General features: G+C 47.1%; 46 non-coding genes across 46 annotated transcripts; all 46 read right to left on the reverse strand.

Moving 5' to 3' along the window:
• Positions 1-288: 288 nt before the first annotated feature.
• On the reverse strand, positions 289-362 carry TRNAA-AGC (transfer RNA alanine (anticodon AGC)). Its single transcript has one exon. It is a non-coding gene; the product is annotated as a tRNA-Ala (tRNA).
• Positions 363-794: 432 nt separating this feature from the next.
• On the reverse strand, positions 795-868 carry TRNAT-AGU (transfer RNA threonine (anticodon AGU)). The gene has a single exon. It is a non-coding gene; the product is annotated as a tRNA-Thr (tRNA).
• Positions 869-1302: 434 nt separating this feature from the next.
• On the reverse strand, positions 1303-1376 carry TRNAT-AGU (transfer RNA threonine (anticodon AGU)). The gene has a single exon. It is a non-coding gene; the product is annotated as a tRNA-Thr (tRNA).
• A 95-nt stretch (positions 1377-1471) lies between these two features.
• On the reverse strand, positions 1472-1545 carry TRNAT-AGU (transfer RNA threonine (anticodon AGU)). Its single transcript has one exon. It is a non-coding gene; the product is annotated as a tRNA-Thr (tRNA).
• Positions 1546-1640: 95 nt separating this feature from the next.
• On the reverse strand, positions 1641-1714 carry TRNAT-UGU (transfer RNA threonine (anticodon UGU)). The gene has a single exon. It is a non-coding gene; the product is annotated as a tRNA-Thr (tRNA).
• A 265-nt stretch (positions 1715-1979) lies between these two features.
• TRNAT-AGU (transfer RNA threonine (anticodon AGU)) lies at positions 1980-2053 on the reverse strand. The gene has a single exon. It is a non-coding gene; the product is annotated as a tRNA-Thr (tRNA).
• A 767-nt stretch (positions 2054-2820) lies between these two features.
• Positions 2821-2894, reverse strand: TRNAT-AGU (transfer RNA threonine (anticodon AGU)). The gene has a single exon. It is a non-coding gene; the product is annotated as a tRNA-Thr (tRNA).
• A 599-nt stretch (positions 2895-3493) lies between these two features.
• On the reverse strand, positions 3494-3567 carry TRNAT-AGU (transfer RNA threonine (anticodon AGU)). Its single transcript has one exon. It is a non-coding gene; the product is annotated as a tRNA-Thr (tRNA).
• Positions 3568-3834: 267 nt separating this feature from the next.
• TRNAT-AGU (transfer RNA threonine (anticodon AGU)) lies at positions 3835-3908 on the reverse strand. The gene has a single exon. It is a non-coding gene; the product is annotated as a tRNA-Thr (tRNA).
• Positions 3909-4173: 265 nt separating this feature from the next.
• TRNAT-AGU (transfer RNA threonine (anticodon AGU)) lies at positions 4174-4247 on the reverse strand. The gene has a single exon. It is a non-coding gene; the product is annotated as a tRNA-Thr (tRNA).
• A 767-nt stretch (positions 4248-5014) lies between these two features.
• TRNAT-AGU (transfer RNA threonine (anticodon AGU)) lies at positions 5015-5088 on the reverse strand. The gene has a single exon. It is a non-coding gene; the product is annotated as a tRNA-Thr (tRNA).
• Positions 5089-5687: 599 nt separating this feature from the next.
• On the reverse strand, positions 5688-5761 carry TRNAT-AGU (transfer RNA threonine (anticodon AGU)). The gene has a single exon. It is a non-coding gene; the product is annotated as a tRNA-Thr (tRNA).
• Positions 5762-6029: 268 nt separating this feature from the next.
• On the reverse strand, positions 6030-6103 carry TRNAA-AGC (transfer RNA alanine (anticodon AGC)). The gene has a single exon. It is a non-coding gene; the product is annotated as a tRNA-Ala (tRNA).
• A 1619-nt stretch (positions 6104-7722) lies between these two features.
• On the reverse strand, positions 7723-7796 carry TRNAT-AGU (transfer RNA threonine (anticodon AGU)). The gene has a single exon. It is a non-coding gene; the product is annotated as a tRNA-Thr (tRNA).
• A 430-nt stretch (positions 7797-8226) lies between these two features.
• On the reverse strand, positions 8227-8300 carry TRNAT-AGU (transfer RNA threonine (anticodon AGU)). The gene has a single exon. It is a non-coding gene; the product is annotated as a tRNA-Thr (tRNA).
• Positions 8301-8567: 267 nt separating this feature from the next.
• On the reverse strand, positions 8568-8641 carry TRNAA-AGC (transfer RNA alanine (anticodon AGC)). Its single transcript has one exon. It is a non-coding gene; the product is annotated as a tRNA-Ala (tRNA).
• A 437-nt stretch (positions 8642-9078) lies between these two features.
• Positions 9079-9152, reverse strand: TRNAA-AGC (transfer RNA alanine (anticodon AGC)). The gene has a single exon. It is a non-coding gene; the product is annotated as a tRNA-Ala (tRNA).
• Positions 9153-10771: 1619 nt separating this feature from the next.
• Positions 10772-10845, reverse strand: TRNAT-AGU (transfer RNA threonine (anticodon AGU)). The gene has a single exon. It is a non-coding gene; the product is annotated as a tRNA-Thr (tRNA).
• A 430-nt stretch (positions 10846-11275) lies between these two features.
• TRNAT-AGU (transfer RNA threonine (anticodon AGU)) lies at positions 11276-11349 on the reverse strand. Its single transcript has one exon. It is a non-coding gene; the product is annotated as a tRNA-Thr (tRNA).
• A 267-nt stretch (positions 11350-11616) lies between these two features.
• Positions 11617-11690, reverse strand: TRNAA-AGC (transfer RNA alanine (anticodon AGC)). Its single transcript has one exon. It is a non-coding gene; the product is annotated as a tRNA-Ala (tRNA).
• A 432-nt stretch (positions 11691-12122) lies between these two features.
• On the reverse strand, positions 12123-12196 carry TRNAT-AGU (transfer RNA threonine (anticodon AGU)). The gene has a single exon. It is a non-coding gene; the product is annotated as a tRNA-Thr (tRNA).
• Positions 12197-12630: 434 nt separating this feature from the next.
• TRNAT-AGU (transfer RNA threonine (anticodon AGU)) lies at positions 12631-12704 on the reverse strand. The gene has a single exon. It is a non-coding gene; the product is annotated as a tRNA-Thr (tRNA).
• Positions 12705-12798: 94 nt separating this feature from the next.
• On the reverse strand, positions 12799-12872 carry TRNAT-AGU (transfer RNA threonine (anticodon AGU)). The gene has a single exon. It is a non-coding gene; the product is annotated as a tRNA-Thr (tRNA).
• Positions 12873-13306: 434 nt separating this feature from the next.
• On the reverse strand, positions 13307-13380 carry TRNAT-AGU (transfer RNA threonine (anticodon AGU)). The gene has a single exon. It is a non-coding gene; the product is annotated as a tRNA-Thr (tRNA).
• Positions 13381-13980: 600 nt separating this feature from the next.
• On the reverse strand, positions 13981-14054 carry TRNAT-AGU (transfer RNA threonine (anticodon AGU)). The gene has a single exon. It is a non-coding gene; the product is annotated as a tRNA-Thr (tRNA).
• Positions 14055-14147: 93 nt separating this feature from the next.
• Positions 14148-14221, reverse strand: TRNAT-AGU (transfer RNA threonine (anticodon AGU)). Its single transcript has one exon. It is a non-coding gene; the product is annotated as a tRNA-Thr (tRNA).
• A 599-nt stretch (positions 14222-14820) lies between these two features.
• Positions 14821-14894, reverse strand: TRNAT-AGU (transfer RNA threonine (anticodon AGU)). The gene has a single exon. It is a non-coding gene; the product is annotated as a tRNA-Thr (tRNA).
• Positions 14895-14986: 92 nt separating this feature from the next.
• TRNAT-AGU (transfer RNA threonine (anticodon AGU)) lies at positions 14987-15060 on the reverse strand. Its single transcript has one exon. It is a non-coding gene; the product is annotated as a tRNA-Thr (tRNA).
• Positions 15061-15329: 269 nt separating this feature from the next.
• Positions 15330-15403, reverse strand: TRNAA-AGC (transfer RNA alanine (anticodon AGC)). The gene has a single exon. It is a non-coding gene; the product is annotated as a tRNA-Ala (tRNA).
• Positions 15404-16007: 604 nt separating this feature from the next.
• Positions 16008-16081, reverse strand: TRNAS-AGA (transfer RNA serine (anticodon AGA)). Its single transcript has one exon. It is a non-coding gene; the product is annotated as a tRNA-Ser (tRNA).
• A 263-nt stretch (positions 16082-16344) lies between these two features.
• On the reverse strand, positions 16345-16418 carry TRNAS-AGA (transfer RNA serine (anticodon AGA)). Its single transcript has one exon. It is a non-coding gene; the product is annotated as a tRNA-Ser (tRNA).
• A 435-nt stretch (positions 16419-16853) lies between these two features.
• On the reverse strand, positions 16854-16927 carry TRNAT-AGU (transfer RNA threonine (anticodon AGU)). Its single transcript has one exon. It is a non-coding gene; the product is annotated as a tRNA-Thr (tRNA).
• A 95-nt stretch (positions 16928-17022) lies between these two features.
• On the reverse strand, positions 17023-17096 carry TRNAT-AGU (transfer RNA threonine (anticodon AGU)). The gene has a single exon. It is a non-coding gene; the product is annotated as a tRNA-Thr (tRNA).
• Positions 17097-18363: 1267 nt separating this feature from the next.
• TRNAT-GGU (transfer RNA threonine (anticodon GGU)) lies at positions 18364-18437 on the reverse strand. The gene has a single exon. It is a non-coding gene; the product is annotated as a tRNA-Thr (tRNA).
• Positions 18438-19040: 603 nt separating this feature from the next.
• On the reverse strand, positions 19041-19114 carry TRNAT-GGU (transfer RNA threonine (anticodon GGU)). The gene has a single exon. It is a non-coding gene; the product is annotated as a tRNA-Thr (tRNA).
• Positions 19115-19209: 95 nt separating this feature from the next.
• Positions 19210-19283, reverse strand: TRNAT-AGU (transfer RNA threonine (anticodon AGU)). Its single transcript has one exon. It is a non-coding gene; the product is annotated as a tRNA-Thr (tRNA).
• A 760-nt stretch (positions 19284-20043) lies between these two features.
• Positions 20044-20117, reverse strand: TRNAT-GGU (transfer RNA threonine (anticodon GGU)). The gene has a single exon. It is a non-coding gene; the product is annotated as a tRNA-Thr (tRNA).
• A 603-nt stretch (positions 20118-20720) lies between these two features.
• Positions 20721-20794, reverse strand: TRNAT-GGU (transfer RNA threonine (anticodon GGU)). The gene has a single exon. It is a non-coding gene; the product is annotated as a tRNA-Thr (tRNA).
• A 95-nt stretch (positions 20795-20889) lies between these two features.
• On the reverse strand, positions 20890-20963 carry TRNAT-AGU (transfer RNA threonine (anticodon AGU)). The gene has a single exon. It is a non-coding gene; the product is annotated as a tRNA-Thr (tRNA).
• Positions 20964-21398: 435 nt separating this feature from the next.
• On the reverse strand, positions 21399-21472 carry TRNAT-AGU (transfer RNA threonine (anticodon AGU)). The gene has a single exon. It is a non-coding gene; the product is annotated as a tRNA-Thr (tRNA).
• Positions 21473-22233: 761 nt separating this feature from the next.
• TRNAT-GGU (transfer RNA threonine (anticodon GGU)) lies at positions 22234-22307 on the reverse strand. Its single transcript has one exon. It is a non-coding gene; the product is annotated as a tRNA-Thr (tRNA).
• Positions 22308-22910: 603 nt separating this feature from the next.
• Positions 22911-22984, reverse strand: TRNAT-GGU (transfer RNA threonine (anticodon GGU)). The gene has a single exon. It is a non-coding gene; the product is annotated as a tRNA-Thr (tRNA).
• Positions 22985-23248: 264 nt separating this feature from the next.
• Positions 23249-23322, reverse strand: TRNAT-AGU (transfer RNA threonine (anticodon AGU)). Its single transcript has one exon. It is a non-coding gene; the product is annotated as a tRNA-Thr (tRNA).
• Positions 23323-23758: 436 nt separating this feature from the next.
• TRNAT-AGU (transfer RNA threonine (anticodon AGU)) lies at positions 23759-23832 on the reverse strand. Its single transcript has one exon. It is a non-coding gene; the product is annotated as a tRNA-Thr (tRNA).
• A 1279-nt stretch (positions 23833-25111) lies between these two features.
• TRNAT-AGU (transfer RNA threonine (anticodon AGU)) lies at positions 25112-25185 on the reverse strand. Its single transcript has one exon. It is a non-coding gene; the product is annotated as a tRNA-Thr (tRNA).
• Positions 25186-25448: 263 nt separating this feature from the next.
• TRNAT-AGU (transfer RNA threonine (anticodon AGU)) lies at positions 25449-25522 on the reverse strand. The gene has a single exon. It is a non-coding gene; the product is annotated as a tRNA-Thr (tRNA).
• Positions 25523-25717: the final 195 nt, after the last annotated feature.

Genomic DNA, 25717 nt, shown 5'->3' on the forward strand with positions numbered 1-25717 from the left:
AACCAACTAAGCCACGGCGTCTGCGCAGCGTCTTGTTCAGGCAGTGACACCATCAGAAGTATTTCGAACTAAACTTCGAAAACAAAAAACTAGAGAGACGTTTGTCTTGACTCTCGAGGCACCGGTGAGATTCGAACGCACGATCTCCGGTTTACTAGACAGGCGCTTTAACCAAATGAGCCACGGCGCCTGCGCAGCGTCTTGTTCAGGCAGTGACACCATTAGAAGTATTTCGAACAATACTTCAAAAACAAAAAAAAACTAGAGAGACGTTAGTCTTGACTCTCGAGGCACCGGTGAGATTCGAACTCTCGATCTCCTGTTTGCTAGACAGGCGCTTTAACCAACTAAGCCACGGCGCCCGCGCAGCGTCTTGTTCAGGCAGTGACACCATCAGAAGCACTTAGAACTAAACTTCGAAAACAAAAAACTAGACAGACGTTTGTCTTGACTCTCGTGGCACCGGTGAGATTCGGACAAATGATCTCCTGTTTACTAGACATGCGCTTTAACCAACTAAGCCACGGCGCCTGCGCAGCGTCTTGTTCAGGCAGTGACACCATCAGAAGTATTTCGAACTAAACTTCGAAAACAAAAACTAGAGATCCGTTTGTCTTGACTCTCGAGGCACCGGTGAGATTCGAACCCACGATCTCTTGTTTACTAGACAGGCGCTTTAACTAACTGAGCCACGGCGCCTGCGCAGCCTGTTGTTCAGGCAGTGACACCATCAGAAGTATTTCGAACTAAACTTCGAAAACAAAAAGCTAGAGAGATGTTTGTCTTGACTATCGAGGCACCGGTGAGATTTGAACTCACGCTCTCCTGTTTACTAGACAGGCGCTTTAACCAACTAAGCCACGGCACCTGTGCAGCGTCTTGTTCAGGCAGCGACACTATCAGAAGTATTTCGAACTATACTTCGAAAACAAAAAAAACTAGAGAGACGTTTGTCTTCACTCTCGAGGCACCGGTGAGATTCGAACTCACGATCTCAGGTTTACTAGACAGGCGCTTTAACCAAATAAGCCACGGCGCCGGCGCAGCGTCTTGTTCAGGCAGTGACACCATCAGAAGTATTTCGAACTAAACTTCGAAAACAAAAGTACTGAAAGTTGGGCGAGTTCGTACTCGATCATGACTTCTTTGCGGAAACACGTACACGGACACAAGGAAAACAGGCAAACAACACGGGCGCCCGTGTTGTTTGCCTCTTTTCCTTGTGTCCGTGTACGTGTTTGCGCAAAGAAGTCATGAATGTTCGAAAACAAGAAACTAGAGAGACGTTAGTCTTGACTCCCGAGGCACCGGTGAGATTCGAACTCACGATCTCCTGTTTACTAGACAGGCGCTTTAACTAACTAAGCCACGGCGCCTGCGCAGCGTCTTGTTCAGGCAGTGACACTATCAGAAGTATTTCGAACTAAACTTCGAAAACAAAAAACTAGAGAGAGGTTTGTCTTGACTCTCGCGGCACCGGTGAGATTCGAACTCATGATCTCCTGTTTACTAGACAGGCGCTTTAACCAACTAAGCCACGGCGCCTACGCAGCGTCTTGTTCAGGCAGTGACACCATCACAAGTATTTCGAACTAGACTTCGAAAACAAAAAAGTAGAGAGACGTTTGTCTTGACTCTCGAGGCACCAGTGATATTCGAACTCACGATATCCTGTTTACAAGACAGGCGCTTTAACCAACTAAGCCACGGCGCCTGCGCAGCGTCTTGTTCAGGCAGTGACACCATCAGAAGTGTTTCGAAGTAAACTTCGAAAACAAAAAAACTAGAGAGCCGTTTGTCTTGACTCTCGAGGCACCGGTGAAATTCGAACTCACGATCTCCTGTTTACTAGACAGGCGCTTTAACTAACTAAGCCATGGCGCCTGCGCAGCGCCTTGTTCAGTCAGTGACACCATCAGAAGTATTTCGAACAAAACTTCGAAAACAAAAAAGTAGAGAGACGTTTGTCTTGACTCTCGAGGCACCGGTGATATTCGAACTCACGATCTCCTGTTTACTAGACAGGCGCTTTAACCAACTAAGCCACGGCGCCTGCGCAGCGTCTTGTTCAGGCAGTGACACCATCAGAAGTGTTTCGAAGTAAACTTCGAAAAAAAAACTAGAGAGCCGTTTGTCTTGACTCTCGAGGCACCGGTGAAATTCGAACTCACGATCTCCTGTTTACTAGACAGGCGCTTTAACTAACTAAGCCATGGCGCCTGCGCAGCGCCTTGTTCAGTCAGTGACACCATCAGAAGTATTTCGAACTAAACTTCGAAAACAAGAAACTTGAGAGACGTTTGTCTTGACTCTCGAGGCACAGGTGAGATTCGAACTCACGATCTCCTGTTTACTAGACAGGCGCTTTAACCAACTAAGCCATGGCGCCTGCGCAACGCCTTGTTCAGTCAGTGACACCATCAGAAGTATTTCGAACTAAACTTCGAAAACAAGAAACTTGAGAGACGTTTGTCTTGACTCTCGAGGCACAGGTGAGATTCGAACTCACGATTTTCCTTTTACTAGATAGGCGCTTTAACCAACTAAGCCACGGCGCCTGCGCAGCCTGTTGTTCAGGCAGTGACACCATCAGAAGTATTTCGAACTAAACTTCGAAAACAAAAAGCTAGAGAGATGTTTGTCTTGACTCTCGAGGCACCGGTGAGATTTGAACTCACGATCTCCTGTTTACTATACAGGCGCTTTAACCAACTAAGCCACGGCACCTGTGCCGCGTCTTGTTCAGGCAGTGACACCATCAGAAGTATTTCGAACTAAACTTCGAAAACAAAAAACTAGAGACGTTAGTCTTGACTCCCGAGGCACCGGTGAGATTCGAACTCACGATCTCCTGTTTACTAGACAAGCGCTTTAACTAACTAAGCCACGGCGCCTGCGCAGCGTCTTGTTCAGGCAGTGACACCATCTGAAGTATTTCGAACTATACTTCGAAAACGAAAAAACTAGAGAGACGTTTGTCTTCACTCTCGAGGCACCGGTGAGATTCGAACTAACGATCTCCGGTTTACTAGACAGGCGCTTTAACCAAATAAGCCACGGCGCCGGCGCAGCGTCTTGTTCAGGCAGTGACACCATCAGAAGTATTTCGAACTAAACTTCGAAAACAAAAGTACTGAAAGTTGGGCGAGTTCGTACTCGATCATGACTTCTTTGCGGAAACACGTGCACGGACACAAGGAAAAGAGGCAAACAACACGGGCGCCCGTGTTGTTTGCCTCTTTTCCTTGTGTCCGTGTACGTGTTTGCGCAAAGAAGTCATGAATGTTCGAAAACAAAAAACTAGAGAGACGTTAGTCTTGACTGCCGAGGCACCGGTGAGATTCGAACTCAAGATCTCCTGTTTACTAGACAGGCGCTTTAACTAACTAAGCCACAGCGCCTGTGCAGCGTCTTGTTCAGGCAGTGACACCATCAGAATTATTTCGAACTAAACTTCGAAAACAAAAAACTAGAGAGACGTTTGTCTTTCTCGAGACACCGGTGAGATTCGAACTCATGATCTCCTGTTTACTAGACAGGCGCTTTAACCAACTAAGCCACGGCGTCTGCGCAGCGTCTTGTTCAGGCAGTGACATCATCAGAAGTATTTCGAACTAAACTTCGAAAACAAAAAAACTAGAGAGACGTTTGTCTTGACTCTCGAGGCACCGGTGAGATTCGAACGCACGATCTCCGGTTTACTAGACAGGCGCTTTAACCAAATGAGCCACGGCGCCTGCGCAGCGTCTTGTTCAGGCAGTGACACCATTAGAAGTATTTCGAACCATACTTCGAAAACAAAAAAAACTAGAGAGACGTTAGTCTTGACTCTCGAGGCACCAGTGAGATTCGAACTCACGATATCCTGTTTACTAGACAGGCGCTTTAACCAACTAAGCCACGGCGCCTGCGCAGCGTCTTGTTCAGGCAGTGACACCATCAGAAGTGTTTCGAAGTAAACTTCGAAAACAAAAAAACTAGAGAGCCGTTTGTCTTGACTCTCGAGGCACCGGTGAAATTCGAACTCACGATCTCCTGTTTACTAGACAGGCGCTTTAACTAACTAAGCCATGGCGCCTGCGCAGCGCCTTGTTCAGTCAGTGACACCATCAGAAGTATTTCGAACAAAACTTCGAAAACAAAAAAGTAGAGAGACATTTGTCTTGACTCTCGAGGCACCGGTGATATTCGAACTCACGATCTCCTGTTTACTAGACAGGCGCTTTAACCAACTAAGCCACGGCGCCTGCGCAGCGTCTTGTTCAGGCAGTGACACCATCAGAAGTGTTTCGAAGTAAACTTCGAAAAAAAAACTAGAGAGCCGTTTGTCTTGACTCTCGAGGCACCGGTGAAATTCGAACTCACGATCTCCTGTTTACTAGACAGGCGCTTTAACTAACTAAGCCATGGCGCCTGCGCAGCGCCTTGTTCAGTCAGTGACACCATCAGAAGTATTTCGAACTAAACTTCGAAAACAAGAAACTTGAGAGACGTTTGTCTTGACTCTCGAGGCACAGGTGAGATTCGAACTCACGATCTCCTGTTTACTAGACAGGCGCTTTAACCAACTAAGCCATGGCGCCTGCGCAACGCCTTGTTCAGTCAGTGACACCATCAGAAGTATTTCGAACTAAACTTCGAAAACAAGAAACTTGAGAGCCGTTTGTCTTGACTCTCGAGGCACAGGTGAGATTCGAACTCACGATCTTCCTTTTACTAGATAGGCGCTTTAACCAACTAAGCCACGGCGCCTGCGCAGCCTGTTGTTCAGGCAGTGACACCATCAGAAGTATTTCGAACTAAACTTCGAAAACAAAAAGCTAGAGAGATGTTTGTCTTGACTCTCGAGGCACCGGTGAGATTTGAACTCACGATCTCCTGTTTACTATACAGGCGCTTTAACCAACTAAGCCACGGCACCTGTGCAGCGTCTTGTTCAGGCAGTGACACCATCAGAAGTATTTCGAACTAAACTTCGAAAACAAAAAACTAGAGACGTTAGTCTTGACTCCCGAGGCACCGGTGAGATTCGAACTCACGATCTCCTGTTTACTAGACAAGCGCTTTAACTAACTAAGCCACGGCGCCTGCGCAGCGTCTTGTTCAGGCAGTGACACCATCTGAAGTATTTCGAACTATACTTCGAAAACGAAAAAACTAGAGAGACGTTTGTCTTCACTCTCGAGGCACCGGTGAGATTCGAACTAACGATCTCCGGTTTACTAGACAGGCGCTTTAACCAAATAAGCCACGGCGCCGGCGCAGCGTCTTGTTCAGGCAGTGACACCATCAGAAGTATTTCGAACTAAACTTCGAAAACAAAAGTACTGAAAGTTGGGCGAGTTCGTACTCGATCATGACTTCTTTGCGGAAACACGTGCACGGACACAAGGAAAAGAGGCAAACAACACGGGCGCCCGTGTTGTTTGCCTCTTTTCCTTGTGTCCGTGTACGTGTTTGCGCAAAGAAGTCATGAATGTTCGAAAACAAAAAACTAGAGAGACGTTAGTCTTGACTCCCGAGGCACCGGTGAGATTCGAACTCAAGATCTCCTGTTTACTAGACAGGCGCTTTAACTAACTAAGCCACAGCGCCTGTGCAGCGTCTTGTTCAGGCAGTGACACCATCAGAATTATTTCGAACTAAACTTCGAAAACAAAAAACTAGAGAGACGTTTGTCTTTCTCGAGACACCGGTGAGATTCGAACTCATGATCTCCTGTTTACTAGACAGGCGCTTTAACCAACTAAGCCACGGCGTCTGCGCAGCGTCTTGTTCAGGCAGTGACATCATCAGAAGTATTTCGAACTAAACTTCGAAAACAAAAAAACTAGAGAGACGTTTGTCTTGACTCTCGAGGCACCGGTGAGATTCGAACGCACGATCTCCGGTTTACTAGACAGGCGCTTTAACCAAATGAGCCACGGCGCCTGCGCAGCGTCTTGTTCAGGCAGTGACACCTTTAGAAGTATTTCGAACCATACTTCGAAAACAAAAAAAAACTAGAGAGACGTTAGTCTTGACTCTCGAGGCACCAGTGAGATTCGAAATCTCGATCTCCTGTTTGCTAGACAGGCGCTTTAACCAACTAAGCCACGGCGCCCGCGCAGCGTCTTGTTCAGGCAGTGACACCATCAGAAGCATTTAGAAGTAAACTTCGAAAACAAAAAACTAGACAGACGTTTGTCCTGACTCTCGTGGCACCGGTGAGATTCAGACAAATGATCTCCTGTTTACTAGACATGCGCTTTAACCAACTAAGCCACGGCACCTGCGCAGCGTCTTGTTCAGGCAGTAACACCATCAGAAGTATTTCGAACTAAACTTCGAAAACAAAAACTAGAGAGCCGTTTGTCTTGACTCTCGAGGATTTGGTGAGATTCGAACTCACGATCTCTTGTTTACTAGAAAGGCGCTTTAACTAACTGAGCCACGGCGCCTGCACAGCGCCTTGTTCAGTCAGTGACACCATCAGAAGTATTTCGAACTAAACTTCGAAAACAAAAAAACTTGAGAGACGTTTGTCTTGACTCTCGAGGCACAGGTGAGATTCGAACTCACAATCTTTCTTTCACTAGACAGGCCCTTTATATAACTAAGCCACAGCGCCTGCACAGCGTCTTGTTCAGGCAGTGACACCATCAAAAGTATTTCGAACTAAACTTCGAAAACAAAAAAAACTAGAGAGATGTCTGTCTTGACTCTCGAGGCACCGGTGAGATTCGAACCCACGATTTCCTGTTTACTAGACAGGCGCTTTAACTAGAGAAGCCACGGCGCCTGCGCAGCGTCTTGTTCAGGCAGTGACACCATCAGAAGTATTTGGAACTATACTTCGAAAACAAAAAACTAGAGAGACGTTAGTCTTCACTCTCGACGCACCGGTGAGATTCGAACTCACGATGTCCTGTTTACTAGACAGGCGCTCTAACCAACTAAGCCACCGCTGCCTGCGCAGCGTCTCGTTCAGGCAGTGACACCATCAGAAGCATTTCGAACTAAACTTCGAAAACAAAAGTACTGAAAGTTGGGCGAGTTCGTACTCGATCATGACTTCTTTGCGGAAACACGTACACGGACACAAGGAAAAGAGGCAAACAACACGGGCGCCCGTGTTGTTTGCCTCTTTTCCTTGTGTCCGTGTACGTGTTTGCGCAAAGAAGTCATGAATGTTCGAAAACAAAAAACTAGAGAGACGTTAGTCTTGACTCCCGAGGCACCGGTGAGATTCGAACTCAAGATCTCCTGTTTACTAGACAGGCGCTTTAACTAACTAAGCCACGGCGCCTGCGCAGCGTCTTGTTTAGGCAGTGACACCATCAGAAGTGTTTCGAAGTAAACTTCGAAAACAAAAAAACTAGAGAGCCGTTTGTCTTGACTTTCGAGGCACCGGTGAAATTCGAACTCACGATCTCCTGTTTACTAGACAGGCGCTTTAACTAACTAAGCCATGGCGCCTGCGCAGCGCCTTGTTCAGTCAGTGACACCATCAGAAGTATTTCGAACAAAACTTCGAAAACAAAAAAGTAGAGAGACGTTCGTCTTGACTCTCGAGGCACCGGTGATATTCGAACTCACGATCTCCTGTTTACTAGACAGGCGCTTTAACTAACTAAGCCATGGCGCCTGCGCAGCGCCTTGTTCAGTCAGTGACACCATCAGAAGTATTTCGAACAAATCTTCGAAAAGAAAAAAGTAGAGAGACGTTTGTCTTGACTCTCGAGGCACCGGTGATATTCGAACTCACGATCTCCTGTTTACTAGACAGGCGCTTTAACCAACTAAGCCACGGCGCCTGCGCAGCGTCTTGTTCAGGCAGTGACACCATCAGAAGTGTTTTGAAGTAAACTTCGAAAAAAAACTAGAGAGCCGTTTGTCTTGACTCTCGAGGCACCGGTGAAATTCGAAGTCACGATCTCCTGTTTACTAGACAGGCGCTTTAACTAACTAAGCCATGGCGCCTGCGCAGCGCCTTGTTCAGTCAGTGACACCGTCCGAAGTATTTCGAACTAAACTTCGAAAACAAGAAAATTGAGAGACGTTTGTCTTCACTCTCGAGGCACAGGTGAGATTCGAACTCAGGATCTTCCTTTTACTAGATAGGCGCTTTAACTAACTAAGCCACAGCGCCTGCGCAGCGTCTTGTTCAGGCAGTGACACCATCAGAATTATTTCGAACTAAACTTCGAAAACAAAAAACTAGAGAGACGTTTGTCTCGACTCTCGAGACACCGCTGAGATTCGAACTCATGATCTCCTGTTTACTAGACAGGCGCTTTAACCAACTAAGCCACGGCGTCTGCGCAGCGTCTTGTTCAGGCAGTGACACCATCAGAAGTATTTCGAACTAAACTTCGAAAACAAAAAACTAGAGAGACGTTTGTCTTGACTCTCGAGGCACCGGTGAGATTCGAACGCACGATCTCCGGTTTACTAGACAGGCGCTTTAACCAAATGAGCCACGGCGCCTGCGCAGCGTCTTGTTCAGGCAGTGACACCATTAGAAGTATTTCGAACAATACTTCGAAAACAAAAAAAAACTAGAGAGACGTTAGTCTTGACTCTCGAGGCACCGGTGAGATTCGAACTCTCGATCTCCTGTTTGCTAGACAGGCGCTTTAACCCACTAAGCCACGGCGCCCGCGCAGCGTCTTGTTCAGGCAGTGACACCATCAGAAGCACTTAGAACTAAACTTCGAAAACAAAAAACTAGACAGACGTTTGTCTTGACTCTCGTGGCACCGGTGAGATTCGGACAAATGATCTCCTGTTTACTAGACAGGCGCTTTAACCAACTAAGCCACGGCGTCTGCGCAGCGTCTTGTTCAGGCAGTGACATCATCAGAAGTATTTCGAACTAAACTTCGAAAACAAAAAAACTAGAGAGACGTTTGTCTTGACTCTCGAGGCACCGGTGAGATTCGAACGCACGATCTCCGGTTTACTAGACAGGCGCTTTAACCAAATGAGCCACGGCGCCTGCGCAGCGTCTTGTTCAGGCAGTGACACCTTTAGAAGTATTTCGAACCATACTTCGAAAACAAAAAAAAACTAGAGAGACGTTAGTCTTGACTCTCGAGGCACCAGTGAGATTCGAAATCTCGATCTCCTGTTTGCTAGACAGGCGCTTTAACCAACTAAGCCACGGCGCCCGCGCAGCGTCTTGTTCAGGCAGTGACACCATCAGAAGCATTTAGAAGTAAACTTCGAAAACAAAAAACTAGACAGACGTTTGTCCTGACTCTCGTGGCACCGGTGAGATTCAGACAAATGATCTCCTGTTTACTAGACATGCGCTTTAACCAACTAAGCCACGGCACCTGCGCAGCGTCTTGTTCAGGCAGTAACACCATCAGAAGTATTTCGAACTAAACTTCGAAAACAAAAACTAGAGAGCCGTTTGTCTTGACTCTCGAGGATTTGGTGAGATTCGAACTCACGATCTCTTGTTTACTAGAAAGGCGCTTTAACTAACTGAGCCACGGCGCCTGCACAGCGCCTTGTTCAGTCAGTGACACCATCAGAAGTATTTCGAACTAAACTTCGAAAACAAAAAAACTTGAGAGACGTTTGTCTTGACTCTCGAGGCACAGGTGAGATTCGAACTCACAATCTTTCTTTCACTAGACAGGCCCTTTATATAACTAAGCCACAGCGCCTGCACAGCGTCTTGTTCAGGCAGTGACACCATCAAAAGTATTTCGAACTAAACTTCGAAAACAAAAAAAACTAGAGAGATGTCTGTCTTGACTCTCGAGGCACCGGTGAGATTCGAACCCACGATTTCCTGTTTACTAGACAGGCGCTTTAACTAGAGAAGCCACGGCGCCTGCGCAGCGTCTTGTTCAGGCAGTGACACCATCAGAAGTATTTGGAACTATACTTCGAAAACAAAAAACTAGAGAGACGTTAGTCTTCACTCTCGACGCACCGGTGAGATTCGAACTCACGATGTCCTGTTTACTAGACAGGCGCTCTAACCAACTAAGCCACCGCTGCCTGCGCAGCGTCTCGTTCAGGCAGTGACACCATCAGAAGCATTTCGAACTAAACTTCGAAAACAAAAGTACTGAAAGTTGGGCGAGTTCGTACTCGATCATGACTTCTTTGCGGAAACACGTACACGGACACAAGGAAAAGAGGCAAACAACACGGGCGCCCGTGTTGTTTGCCTCTTTTCCTTGTGTCCGTGTACGTGTTTGCGCAAAGAAGTCATGAATGTTCGAAAACAAAAAACTAGAGAGACGTTAGTCTTGACTCCCGAGGCACCGGTGAGATTCGAACTCAAGATCTCCTGTTTACTAGACAGGCGCTTTAACTAACTAAGCCACGGCGCCTGCGCAGCGTCTTGTTCAGGCAGTGACACCATCAGAAGTGTTTCGAAGTAAACTTCGAAAACAAAAAAACTAGAGAGCCGTTTGTCTTGACTTTCGAGGCACCGGTGAAATTCGAACTCACGATCTCCTGTTTACTAGACAGGCGCTTTAACTAACTAAGCCATGGCGCCTGCGCAGCGCCTTGTTCAGTCAGTGACACCATCAGAAGTATTTCGAACAAAACTTCGAAAACAAAAAAGTAGAGAGACGTTCGTCTTGACTCTCGAGGCACCGGTGATATTCGAACTCACGATCTCCTGTTTACTAGACAGGCGCTTTAACTAACTAAGCCATGGCGCCTGCGCAGCGCCTTGTTCAGTCAGTGACACCATCAGAAGTATTTCGAACAAATCTTCGAAAAGAAAAAAGTAGAGAGACGTTTGTCTTGACTCTCGAGGCACCGGTGATATTCGAACTCACGATCTCCTGTTTACTAGACAGGCGCTTTAACCAACTAAGCCACGGCGCCTGCGCAGCGTCTTGTTCAGGCAGTGACACCATCAGAAGTGTTTTGAAGTAAACTTCGAAAAAAAACTAGAGAGCCGTTTGTCTTGACTCTCGAGGCACCGGTGAAATTCGAAGTCACGATCTCCTGTTTACTAGACAGGCGCTTTAACTAACTAAGCCATGGCGCCTGCGCAGCGCCTTGTTCAGTCAGTGACACCGTCCGAAGTATTTCGAACTAAACTTCGAAAACAAGAAAATTGAGAGACGTTTGTCTTCACTCTCGAGGCACAGGTGAGATTCGAACTCAGGATCTTCCTTTTACTAGATAGGCGCTTTAACTAACTAAGCCACAGCGCCTGCGCAGCGTCTTGTTCAGGCAGTGACACCATCAGAATTATTTCGAACTAAACTTCGAAAACAAAAAACTAGAGAGACGTTTGTCTCGACTCTCGAGACACCGCTGAGATTCGAACTCATGATCTCCTGTTTACTAGACAGGCGCTTTAACCAACTAAGCCACGGCGTCTGCGCAGCGTCTTGTTCAGGCAGTGACACCATCAGAAGTATTTCGAACTAAACTTCGAAAACAAAAAACTAGAGAGACGTTTGTCTTGACTCTCGAGGCACCGGTGAGATTCGAACGCACGATCTCCGGTTTACTAGACAGGCGCTTTAACCAAATGAGCCACGGCGCCTGCGCAGCGTCTTGTTCAGGCAGTGACACCATTAGAAGTATTTCGAACAATACTTCGAAAACAAAAAAAAACTAGAGAGACGTTAGTCTTGACTCTCGAGGCACCGGTGAGATTCGAACTCTCGATCTCCTGTTTGCTAGACAGGCGCTTTAACCCACTAAGCCACGGCGCCCGCGCAGCGTCTTGTTCAGGCAGTGACACCATCAGAAGCACTTAGAACTAAACTTCGAAAACAAAAAACTAGACAGACGTTTGTCTTGACTCTCGTGGCACCGGTGAGATTCGGACAAATGATCTCCTGTTTACTAGACATGCGCTTTAACCAACTAAGCCACGGCGCCTGCGCAGCGTCTTGTTCAGGCAGTGACACCATCAGAAGTATTTCGAACTAAACTTCGAAAACAAAAACTAGAGAGCCGTTTGTCTTGACTCTCGAGGCACCGGTGAGATTCGAACCCACGATCTCTTGTTTACTAGACAGGCGCTTTAACTAACTGAGCCACGGCGCCTGCGCAGCCTGTTGTTCAGGCAGTGACACCATCAGAAGTATTTCGAACTAAAATTCGAAAACAAAAAGCTAGAGAGATGTTCGTCTTGACTATCGAGGCACCGGTGAGATTTGAACTCACGCTCTCCTGTTTACTAGACAGGCGCTTTAACCAACTAAGCCACGGCACCTGTGCAGCGTCTTGTTCAGGCAGTGACACTATCAGAAGTATTTCGAACTATACTTCGAAAACAAAAAAAACTAGAGAGACGTTTGTCTTCACTCTCGAGGCACCGGTGAGATTCGAACTCACGATCTCAGGTTTACTAGACAGGTGCTTTAACCAAATAAGCCACGGCGCCGGCGCAGCATCTTGTTCAGGCAGTGACACCATCAGAAGTATTTCGAACTAAACTTCGAAAACAAAAGTACTGAAAGTTGGGCGAGTTCGTACTCGATCATGACTTCTTTGCGGAAACACGTACACGGACACAAGGAAAAGAGGCAAACAACACGGGCGCCCGTGTTGTTTGCCTCTTTTCCTTGTGTCCGTGTACGTGTTTGCGCAAAGAAGTCATGAATGTTCGAAAACAAGAAACTAGAGAGACGTTAGTCTTGACTCCCGAGGCACCGGTGAGATTCGAACTCACGATCTCCTGTTTACTAGACAGGCGCTTTAACTAACTAAGCCACGGCGCCTGCGCAGCGTCTTGTTCAGGCAGTGACACTATCAGAAGTATTTCGAACTAAACTTCGAAAACAAAAAACTAGAGAGACGTTTGTTTGACTCTCGCGGCACCGGTGAGATTCGAACTCATGATCTCCTGTTTACTAGACAGGCGCTTTAACCAACTAAGCCACGGCGCCTACGCAGCGTCTTGTTCAGGCAGTGACACCATCACAAGTATTTCGAACTAGACTTCGAAAACAAAAAAGTAGAGAGACGTTTGTCTTGACTCTCGAGGCACCAGTGATATTCGAACTCACGATATCCTGTCTACTAGACAGGCGCTTTAACCAACTAAGCCACGGCGCCTGCGCAGCGTCTTGTTCAGGCAGTGACACCATCAGAAGTGTTTCGAAGTAAACTTCGAAAACAAAAAAACTAGAGAGCCGTTTGTCTTGACTCTCGAGGCACCGGTGAAATTCGAACTCACGATCTCCTGTTTACTAGACAGGCGCTTTAACTAACTAAGCCATGGCGCCTGCGCAGCGCCTTGTTCAGTCAGTGACACCATCAGAAGTATTTCGAACAAAACTTCGAAAACAAAAAAGTAGAGAGACGTTTGTCTTGACTCTCGAGGCACCGGTGATATTCGAACTCACGATCTCCTGTTTACTAGACAGGCGCTTTAACCAACTAAGCCACGGCGCCTGCGCAGCGTCTTGTTCAGGCAGTGACACCATCAGAAGTGTTTCGAAGTAAACTTCGAAAAAAAAACTAGAGAGCCGTTTGTCTTGACTCTCGAGGCACCGGTGAAATTCGAACTCACGATCTCCTGTTTACTAGACAGGCGCTTTAACTAACTAAGCCATGGCGCCTGCGCAGCGCCTTGTTCAGTCAGTGACACCATCAGAAGTATTTCGAACTAAACTTCGAAAACAAGAAACTTGAGAGACGTTTGTCTTGACTCTCGAGGCACAGGTGAGATTCGAACTCACGATCTCCTGTTCACTAGACAGGCGCTTTAACCAACTAAGCCATGGCGCCTGCGCAACGCCTTGTTCAGTCAGTGACACCATCAGAAGTATTTCGAACTAAACTTCGAAAACAAGAAACTTGAGAGACGTTTGTCTTGACTCTCGAGGCACAGGTGAGATTCGAACTCACGATCTTCCTTTTACTAGATAGGCGCTTTAACCAACTAAGCCACGGCGCCTGCGCAGCCTGTTGTTCAGGCAGTGACACCATCAGAAGTATTTCGAACTAAACTTCGAAAACAAAAAGCTAGAGAGATGTTTGTCTTGACTCTCGAGGCACCGGTGAGATTTGAACTCACGATCTCCTGTTTACTGGACAGGCGCTTTAACCAACTAAGCCACGGCACCTGTGCAGCGTCTTGTTCAGGCAGTGACACCATCAGAAGTATTTCGAACTAAACTTCGAAAACAAAAAACTAGAGACGTTAGTCTTGACTCCCGAGGCACCGGTGAGATTCGAACTCACGATCTCCTGTTTACTAGACAAGCGCTTTAACTAACTAAGCCACGGCGCCTGCGCAGCGTCTTGTTCAGGCAGTGACACCATCTGAAGTATTTCGAACTATACTTCGAAAACGAAAAAACTAGAGAGACGTTTGTCTTCACTCTCGAGGCACCGGTGAGATTCGAACTAACGATCTCCGGTTTACTAGACAGGTGCTTTAACCAAATAAGCCACGGCGCCGGCGCAGCGTCTTGTTCAGGCAGTGACACCATCAGAAGTATTTCGAACTAAACTTCGAAAACAAAAGTACTGAAAGTTGGGCGAGTTCGTACTCGATCATGACTTCTTTGCGGAAACACGTGCACGGACACAAGGAAAAGAGGCAAACAACACGGGCGCCCGTGTTGTTTGCCTCTTTTCCTTGTGTCCGTGTACGTGTTTGCGCAAAGAAGTCATGAATGTTCGAAAACAAAAAACTAGAGAGACGTTAGTCTTGACTCCCGAGGCACCGGTGAGATTCGAACTCAAGATCTCCTGTTTACTAGACAGGCGCTTTAACTAACTAAGCCACAGCGCCTGCGCAGCGTCTTGTTCAGGCAGTGACACCATCAGAATTATTTCGAACTAAACTTCGAAAACAAGAAACTAGAGAGACGTTTGTCTTTCTCGAGACACCGGTGAGATTTGAACTCACGATCTCCTGTTTACTGGACAGGCGCTTTAACCAACTAAGCCACAGCGCCTGCGCAGCGTCTTGTTCAGGCAGTGACACCATCAGAATTATTTCGAACTAAACTTCGAAAACAAGAAACTAGAGAGACGTTTGTCTTTCTCGAGACACCGGTGAGATTCGAACTCATGATCTCCTGTTTACTAGACAGGCGCTTTAACCAACTAAGCCACGGCGTCTGCGCAGCGTCTTGTTCAGGCAGTGACACCATCAGAAGTATTTCGAACTAAACTTCGAAAACAAAAAAACTAGAGAGACGTTTGTCTTGACTCTCGAGGCACCGGTGAGATTCGAACGCACGATCTCCGGTTTACTAGACAGGCGCTTTAACCAAATGAGCCACGGCGCCTGCGCGGCGTCTTGTTCAGGCAGTGACACCATTAGAAGTATTTCGAACCATACTTCGAAAACAAAAAAAAAACTAGAGAGACGTTAGTCTTGACTCTCGAGGCACCAGTGAGATTCGAACTCTCGATCTCCTGTTTGCTAGACAGGCGCTTTAACCAACTAAGCCACGGCGCCCGCGCAGCGTCTTGTTCAGGCAGTGACACCATCAGAAGCATTTAGACGTAAACTTCGAAAACAAAAAATCAGACAGACGTTTGTCTTGACTCTCGTGGCACCGGTGAGATTCAGACAAATGATCTCCTGTTTACTAGACATGCGCTTTAACCAACTAAGCCACGGCACCTGCGCAGCGTCTTGTTCAGGCAGTGACACCATCAGAAGTATTTCGAACTAAACTTCGAAAACAAAAACTAGAGAGCCGTTTGTCTTGACTCTCGAGGATTTGGTGAGATTCGAACTCACGATCTCTTGTTTACTAGAAAGGCGCTTTAACTAACTGAGCCACGGCGCCTGCACAGCGCCTTGTTCAGTCAGTGACACCATCAGAAGTATTTCGAACTAAACTTCGAAAACAAAAAAACTTGAGAGACGTTTGTCTTGACTCTCGAGGCACAGGTGAGATTCGAACTCACAATCTTTCTTTCACTAGACAGGCCCTTTATATAACTAAGCCACAGCGCCTGCACAGCGTCTTGTTCAGGCAGTGACACCATCAAAAGTATTTCGAACTAAACTTCGAAAACAAAAAAAACTAGAGAGATGTCTGTCTTGACTCTCGAGGCACCGGTGAGATTCGAACTCACGATTTCCTGTTTTCTAGACAGGCGCTTTAACTAACTAAGCCACGGCGCCTGCGCAGCGTCTTGTTCAGGCAGTGACACCATCAGAAGTATTTCGAACTAAACTTCGAAAACAAAATCTAGAGAGCCGTTTGTCATGACTCTCGAGGCTTTGGTGAGATTCGAACTCATGATCTCCTGTTTACTAGACAGGCGCTTTAACCAACTAAGCCACGGCGCCTGCGCAGCCTTTCGTTCAGGCAGTGACACCATCAGAAGTATTTCGAACTAAACTTCGAAAACAAAAAGCTAGAGAGATGTTTGTCTTGACTCTCGAGGCACCGGTGAGATTTGAACTCACGATCTCCTGTTTTCTTGACAGGCGCTTTAACAAACTAAGCCACGGCGCCTGCGCAGCGTTTTGTTCAGGCAGTGACACCATCAGAAGTATTTCGAAATAAACTTCGAAAACAAAAAAACTAGAGAGACGTTTGTCTTGACTCTCGAGGCACCGGTGAGATTCGAACCCACGATTTCCTGTTTACTAGACAGGCGCTTTAACTAGAGAAGCCACGGCGCCTGCGCAGCGTCTTGTTCAGGCAGTGACACCATCAGAAGTATTTGGAACTATACTTCGAAAACAAAAAACTAGAGAGACGTTAGTCTTCACTCTCGACGCACCGGTGAGATTCGAACTCACGATGTCCTGTTTACTAGACAGGCGCTCTAACCAACTAAGCGACCGCTGCCTGCGCAGCGTCTTGTTCAGGCAGTGACACCATCAGAAGCATTTCGAACTAAACTTCGAAAACAAAAAACTAGAGAGACGGTATCCTTGACTCTCGAGGCACCGTTGAGATTCGAACTCATGATCTCCTGTTTACTAGACAGGCGCTTTAACCAACTAAGCCACGGCGCCTGCGCAGCGTCTTGTTCAGGCAGTGACGCCATCAGAAGTATTTTGAACTAAACTTCGAAAACAAAAAACTAGAGAAAGGTTTGTCTTGACTCTCTAGGCACCGGTGAGATTCGAACTCACGATCTCCTGTTTACTAGACAGGCGCTTTAACCAACTAGGCCACGGCGCCTGCGCGGCGCCTTGTTCGGGCAGTGACACCATCAAAAGTATTTCGAAATAAACTTCGAAAACAAAAAATTGGAGAGACGTTAGTCTTGACACCCGAGGCACCGGTGAGATTCGAACTCACGATTTCCTGTTTACTAGACAGGCGCTTTAACTAACTAAGCCACGGCGCCTGCGCAGCGTCTTGTTCAGGCAGTGACACCATCAGAAGTATTTCGAACTAAACTTCGAAAACAAAAACTAGAGAGCCGTTTGCCTTGACTTTCGAGGCTTTGGTGAGATTCGAACTCACGATCTCTTGTTTACTAGACAGGCGCTTTAACCAACTAAGCCACGGCGCCTGCGCAGCCTGTTGTTCAGGCAGTGACACCATCAGAAGTATTTCGAACTAAACTTCGAAAACAAAAAGCTAGAGAGATGTTTGTCTTGACTCTCGAGGCACCGGTGAGATTCGAACTCACGATCTCTTGTTTACTAGACAGGCGCTTTAACTAACTGAGCCACGGCGCCTGCGCAGCGCCTTGTTCAGTCAGTGACACCATCAGAAGTATTTCGAACTAAACTTCGAAAACAAAAAAACTAGAGAGATGTTTGTCTTGACTCTCGAGGCACCGGTGAGATTCGAACCCACGATTTCCTGTTTACTAGACAGGCGCTTTAACTAGAGAAGCCACGGCGCCTGCGCAGCGTCTTGTTCAGGCAGTGACACCATCAGAAGTATTTGGAACTATACTTCGAAAACAAAAAACTAGAGAGACGTTAGTCTTCACTCTCGACGCACCGGTGAGATTCGAACTCACGATGTCCTGTTTACTAGACAGGCGCTCTAACCAACTAAGCCACCGCTGCCTGCGCAGCGTCTTGTTCAGGCAGTGACACCATCAGAAGCATTTCGAACTAAACTTCGAAAACAAAAAACTAGAGAGACGGTATCCTTGACTCTCGAGGCACCGTTGAGAATCGAACTCACGATCTCCTGTTTACTAGACAGGACTAAGCCACGGCGCCTGCGCAGCGTTTTGTTCAGGCAGTGACACCATCAGAAGTATTTCGAACTCAACTTCGAAAACAAAAGTACTGAAAGTTGGGCGAGTTGGTACTCGATCATGACATCTTTGCGCAAAGACGTACACGGACACAAGGAAAAGAGGCAAACAACACGGGCGCCCGTGTTGTTTGCCTCTTTTCCTTGTGTCCGTGTACGTGTTTGCGCAAAAAAGTCATGAATGTTTGAAAACAAAAAACTAGAGAGACGTCAGTCTTGACTCCCGAGGCACCGGTGAGATTCGACCTCACGATCTCCTGTTTACCAGACAGGAGCTTTAACTAACTAAGCCACGGCGCCTACGCAGCGTCTTGTTCAGGCAGTGACACCATCAGAAGTATTTCGAACTAAACTTCGAAAACAAAAAAGTAGAGAGACGTTTGTCTTGACTCTCGAGGAACCGGTGATATTCGAACTCACGATCTCCTGTTTACTAGACAGGCGCTTTAACCAACTAAGCCACGGCGCCTGCGCAGCGTCTTGTTCAGGCAGTGACACCATCAGAAGTGTTTCGAAGTAAACTTCGAAAACAAAAAAACTAGAGAGCCGTTTGTCTTGACTCTCGAGGCACCGGTGAAATTCGAACTCACGATCTCCTGTTTACTAGACAGGCGCTTTAACTAACTAAGCCATGGCGCCTGCGCAGCGCCTCGTTCAGTCAGTGACACCATCAGAAGTATTTCGAACTAAACTTCGAAAACAAGAAACTTGAGAGACGTTTGTCTTGACTCTCGAGGCACAGGTGAGATTCGAACTCATGATCTCCTGTTTACTAGACAGGCGCTTTAACCAACTAAGCCACGGCGCCTGCGCAGCGTCTTGTTCAGGCAGTTACACCATCAGAAGTGTTTCGAAGTAAACTTCGAAAACAAAAAACTAGAGAGACGTCAGTCTTGACTCCCGAGGCACCGGTGAGATTCGACCTCACGATCTCCTGTTTACCAGACAGGAGCTTTAACTAACTAAGCCACGGCGCCTACGCAGCGTCTTGTTCAGGCAGTGACACCATCAGAAGTATTTCGAACTAAACTTCGAAAACAAAAAAGTAGAGAGACGTTTGTCTTGACTCTCGAGGCGCCGGTGAGATTCGAACTCATGATCTCCTGTTTACTAGACAGGCGCTTTAACCAACTAAGCCACGGCGCCTGCGCAGCGTCTTGTTCAGGCAGTTACACCATCAGAAGTGTTTCGAAGTAAACTTCGAAAACAAAAAACTAGAGAGCCGTTTGTCTTGACTCTCGAGGCACCGGTGAGATTCGAACCCACGATTTCCTGTTTACTAGACAGGCGCTTTAACTAGAGAAGCCACGGCGCCTGCGCAGCGTCTTGTTCAGGCAGTGACACCATCAGAAGTATTTGGAACTATACTTCGAAAACAAAAAACTAGAGAGACGTTAGTCTTCACTCTCGACGCACCGGTGAGATTCGAACTCACGATGTCCTGTTTACTAGACAGGCGCTCTAACCAACTAAGCCACCGCTGCCTGCGCAGCGTCTTGTTCAGGCAGTGACACCATCAGAAGCATTTCGAACTAAACTTCGAAAACAAAAAACTAGAGAGACGGTATCCTTGACTCTCGAGGCACCGTTGAGAATCGAACTCACGATCTCCTGTTTACTAGACAGGACTAAGCCACGGCGCCTGCGCAGCGTTTTGTTCAGGCAGTGACACCATCAGAAGTATTTCGAACTCAACTTCGAAAACAAAAGTACTGAAAGTTGGGCGAGTTGGTACTCGATCATGACATCTTTGCGCAAAGACGTACACGGACACAAGGAAAAGAGGCAAACAACACGGGCGCCCGTGTTGTTTGCCTCTTTTCCTTGTGTCCGTGTACGTGTTTGCGCAAAAAAGTCATGAATGTTTGAAAACAAAAAACTAGAGAGACGTCAGTCTTGACTCCCGAGGCACCGGTGAGATTCGACCTCACGATCTCCTGTTTACCAGACAGGAGCTTTAACTAACTAAGCCACGGCGCCTACGCAGCGTCTTGTTCAGGCAGTGACACCATCAGAAGTATTTCGAACTAAACTTCGAAAACAAAAAAGTAGAGAGACGTTTGTCTTGACTCTCGAGGAACCGGTGATATTCGAACTCACGATCTCCTGTTTACTAGACAGGCGCTTTAACCAACTAAGCCACGGCGCCTGCGCAGCGTCTTGTTCAGGCAGTGACACCATCAGAAGTGTTTCGAAGTAAACTTCGAAAACAAAAAAACTAGAGAGCCGTTTGTCTTGACTCTCGAGGCACCGGTGAAATTCGAACTCACGATCTCCTGTTTACTAGACAGGCGCTTTAACTAACTAAGCCATGGCGCCTGCGCAGCGCCTCGTTCAGTCAGTGACACCATCAGAAGTATTTCGAACTAAACTTCGAAAACAAGAAACTTGAGAGACGTTTGTCTTGACTCTCGAGGCACAGGTGAGATTCGAACTCATGATCTCCTGTTTACTAGACAGGCGCTTTAACCAACTAAGCCACGGCGCCTGCGCAGCGTCTTGTTCAGGCAGTTACACCATCAGAAGTGTTTCGAAGTAAACTTCGAAAACAAAAAACTAGAGAGACGTCAGTCTTGACTCCCGAGGCACCGGTGAGATTCGACCTCACGATCTCCTGTTTACCAGACAGGAGCTTTAACTAACTAAGCCACGGCGCCTACGCAGCGTCTTGTTCAGGCAGTGACACCATCTGAAGTATTTCGAACTAAACTTCGAAAACAAAAAAGTAGAGAGACGTTTGTCTTGACTCTCGAGGCGCCGGTGAGATTCGAACTCATGATCTCCTGTTTACTAGACAGGCGCTTTAACCAACTAAGCCACGGCGCCTGCGCAGCGTCTTGTTCAGGCAGTTACACCATCAGAAGTGTTTCGAAGTAAACTTCGAAAACAAAAAACTAGAGAGCCGTTTGTCTTGACTCTCGAGGCACCGGTGAGATTCGACCGCACGATCTCCGGTTTACTAGACAGGCGCTTTAACCAAATGAGCCACGGCGCCTGCGCAGCGCCTTGTTCAGTCAGTGACACCATCAGAAGTATTTCGAACTAAACTTCGAAAACAAAAAAAACTTGAGAGACATTTGTCTTGACTCTCGAGGCACAGGTGAAATTCGAACTCACGATCTTCCTTTCACTAGACAGGTCCTTTAACTAACTAAGCCACAGCGCCTGCACAGCGTCTTGTTCAGGCAGTGAAACCATCAGAAGTATTTCGAACTAAACTTCGAAAACAAAAAACTAGAGAGACGTTTGTCTTGACTCTCGAGGCACCGGTGAGATTCGAACTCATGATCTCCTGTTTACTAGACAGGCGCTTTAACCAACTAAGCCACGGCGCCTACGCAGCGTCTTGCTCAGGCATTGGCACCATCAAAAGTATTTCGAACTAAACTTCGAAAACAAAAAAACTAGAGAGAGGTTTGTCTTGACTCTCGAGGCACCGGTGAGATTCGAACTCACGATCTCTTGTTTACTAGACAGGCGCTTTAACTAACTGAGCCACGGCGCCTGCGCAGCGCCTTGTTCAGTCATTGACACCATCAGAAGTATTTCGAACTAAACTTCGAAAACAAAAAAACTAGAGAGATGTTTGTCTTGACTCTCGAGGCACCGGTGAGATTCGAACCCACGATTTCCTGTTTACTAGACAGGCGCTTTAACTAGAGAAGCCACGGCGCCTGCGCAGCGTCTTGTTCAGGCAGTGACACCATCAGAAGCATTTCGAACTAAACTTCGAAAACAAAAAACTAGAGAGACGGTATCCTTGACTCTCGAGGCACCGTTGAGAATCGAACTCACGATCTCCTGTTTACTAGACAGGACTAAGCCACGGCGCCTGCGCAGCGTTTTGTTCAGGCAGTGACACCATCAGAAGTATTTCGAACTCAACTTCGAAAACAAAAGTACTGAAAGTTGGGCGAGTTGGTACTCGATCATGACATCTTTGCGCAAAGACGTACACGGACACAAGGAAAAGAGGCAAACAACACGGGCGCCCGTGTTGTTTGCCTCTTTTTCTTGTGTTCGTGTACGTGTTTGCGCAAAAAAGTCATGAATGTTTGAAAACAAAAAACTAGAGAGACGTCAGTCTTGACTCCCGAGGCACCGGTGAGATTCGACCTCACGATCTCCTGTTTACCAGACAGGAGCTTTAACTAACTAAGCCACGGTGCCTACGCAGCGTCTTGTTCAGGCAGTGACACCATCAGAAGTATTTCGAACTAAACTTCGAAAACAAAAAAGTAGAGAGACGTTTGTCTTGACTCTCGAGGAACCGGTGATATTCGAACTCACGATCTCCTGTTTACTAGACAGGCGCTTTAACCAACTAAGCCACGGCGCCGGCGCAGCGTCTTGTTCAGGCAGTGACACCATCAGAAGTGTTTCGAAGTAAACTTCGAAAACAAAAAAACTAGAGAGCCGTTTGTCTTGACTCTCGAGGCACCGGTGAAATTCGAACTCACGATCTCCTGTTTACTAGACAGGCGCTTTAACTAACTAAGCCATGGCGCCTGCGCAGCGCCTCGTTCAGTCAGTGACACCATCAGAAGTATTTCGAACTAAACTTCGAAAACAAGAAACTTGAGAGACGTTTGTCTTCACTCTCGAGGCACAGGTGAGATTCGAACTCATGATCTCCTGTTTACTAGACAGGCGCTTTAACCAACTAAGCCACGGCGCCTGCGCAGCGTCTTGTTCAGGCAGTTACACCATCAGAAGTGTTTCGAAGTAAACTTCGAAAACAAAAAACTAGAGAGACGTCAGTCTTGACTCCCGAGGCACCGGTGAGATTCGACCTCACGATCTCCTGTTTACCAGACAGGAGCTTTAACTAACTAAGCCACGGCGCCTACGCAGCGTCTTGTTCAGGCAGTGACACCATCAGAAGTATTTCGAACTAAACTTCGAAAACAAAAAAGTAGAGAGACGTTTGTCTTGACTCTCGAGGAACCGGTGATATTCGAACTCACGATCTCCTGTTTACTAGACAGGCGCTTTAACCAACTAAGCCACGGCGCCTGCGCAGCGTCTTGTTCAGGCAGTGACACCATCAGAATTATTTCGAACTAAACTTCGATAACAAAAAACTAGAGAGACGTTTGTCTTGACTCTCGAGGCGCCGGTGAGATTCGAACTCATGATCTCCTGTTTACTAGACAGGCGCTTTAACCAACTAAGCCACGGCGCCTGCGCAGCGTCTTGTTCAGGCAGTTACACCATCAGAAGTGTTTCGAAGTAAACTTCGAAAACAAAAAACTAGAGAGCCGTTTGTCTTGACTCTCGAGGCACCGGTGAGATTCGACCGCACGATCTCCGGTTTACTAGACAGGCGCTTTAACCAAATGAGCCACGGCGCCTGCGCAGCGCCTTGTTCAGTCAGTGACACCATCAGAAGTATTTCGAACTAAACTTCGAAAACAAAAAAAAACTTGAGAGACATTTGTCTTGACTCTCGAGGCACAGGTGAAATTCGAACTCACGATCTTCCTTTCACTAGACAGGTCCTTTAACTAACTAAGCCACAGCGCCTGCACAGCGTCTTGTTCAGGCAGTGAAACCATCAGAAGTATTTCGAACTAAACTTCGAAAACAAAAAACTAGAGAGACGTTTGTCTTGACTCTCGAGGCACCGGTGAGATTCGAACTCATGATCTCCTGTTTACTAGACAGGCGCTTTAACCAACTAAGCCACGGCGCCTACGCAGCGTCTTGCTCAGGCATTGACACCATCAAAAGTATTTCGAACTAAACTTCGAAAACAAAAAAAATTGAGAGAGGTTTGTCTTGACTCTCGAGGCACCGGTGAGATTCGAACTCACGATTTCCTGTTTACTAGACAGGCGCTTTAACTACAGAAGCCACGGCGCCTGCGCAGCGTCTTGTTCAGGCAGTGACACCATCAGAAGTATTTGGAACTATACTTCGAAAACAAAAAACTAGAGAGACGTTAGTCTTCACTCTCGACGCACCGGTGAGATTCGAACTCATGCTCTCCTGTTTACTAGACAGGCGCTTTAACCAACTAAGCCACGGCGCCTGCGCAGCGCCTTGTTCGCGGCAGTGACACCATCAAAAGTATTTCGAAATAAACTTCGAAAACAAAAAACTGGAGAGACGTTAGTCTTGACTCCCGAGGCACCGGTGAGATTCGAACTCACGATTTCCTGTTTACTAGACAGGCGCTTTAACTAAGGCACGGCGCCTGCGCAGCGTCTTGTTCAGGCAGTGACACCATCAGAAGTATTTCGAACTAAACTTCGAAAACAAAAAAACTAGAGAGATGTTTGTCTTGACTCTCGAGGCACCGGTGAGATTCGAACCCACGATTTCCTGTTTACTAGACAGGCGCTTTAACTAGAGAAGCCACGGCGCCTGCGCAGCGTCTTGTTCAGGCAGTGACACCATCAGAAGTATTTCGAAATAAACTTCGAAAACAAAAAACTGGAGAGACGTTAGTCTTGACTCCCGAGGCACCGGTGAGATTCGAACTCACGATTTCCTGTTTACTAGACAGGCGCTTTAACTAACTGAGCCACGGCGCCTGCGCAGCGCCTTGTTCAGTCAGTGACACCATCAGAAGTATTTCGAACTAAACTTCGAAAACAAAAAAACTAGAGAGATGTTTGTCTTGACTCTCGAGGCACCGGTGAGATTCGAACCCACGATTTCCTGTTTACTAGACAGGCGCTTTAACTAGAGAAGCCACGGCGCCTGCGCAGTGTCTTGTTCAGGCAGTGACACCATCAGAAGTATTTGGAACTATACTTCGAAAACAAAAAACTAGAGAGACGTTAGTCTTCACTCTCGACGCACCGGTGAGATTCGAACTCACGATGTCCTGTTTACTAGACAGACGCTCTAACCAACTAAGCCACCGCTGCCTGCGCAGCGTCTTGTTCAGGCAGTGACACCATCAGAAGCATTTCGAACTAAACTTCGAAAACAAAAAACTAGAGAGACGGTATCCTTGACTCTCGAGGCACCGTTGAGATTCGAACTCATGATCTCCTGTTTACTAGACAGGCGCTTTAACCAACTAAGCCACGGCGCCTGCGCAGCGTCTTGTTCAGGCAGTGACGCCATCAGAAGTATTTTGAACTAAACTTCGAAAACAAAAAACTAGAGAAAGGTTTGTCTTGACTCTCGAGGCACCGGTGAGATTCGAACTCACGATTTCCTGTTTACTAGACAGGCGCTTTAACTAACTAAGCCACGGCGCCTGCAGCGTCTTGTTCAGGCAGTGACACCATCAGAAGTATTTCGAACTATACTTCGAAAACAAAAAAATTAGAGAGACGTTAGTCATGACTCACGAGGCACCGGTGAGATTCGAACTCACGATCTCCTGTTTACTAGACAGGCGCTTTAACCAACTAAGCCACGGCGCCTGCGCAGCGTCTTGTTCAGGCAGTGACACCATCAGAAGTATTTTGAACTAAACTTCGAAAACAAAAAAACTAGAGAGACGTTTGTCTTGACTCTCGAGGCACCGCTGAGATTCGAACTCACGATCTCCTGTTTACTAGAGAGGCGCTTTAACTAACTAAGCCACGGCGCCTGCACAGCGTCTTGTTCAGGCAGTG

This window comes from Rhipicephalus microplus, unplaced genomic scaffold, assembly GCF_043290135.1.
Source record: "Rhipicephalus microplus isolate Deutch F79 unplaced genomic scaffold, USDA_Rmic scaffold_62, whole genome shotgun sequence".
NCBI lineage: Eukaryota > Metazoa > Arthropoda > Arachnida > Ixodida > Ixodidae > Rhipicephalus > Rhipicephalus microplus.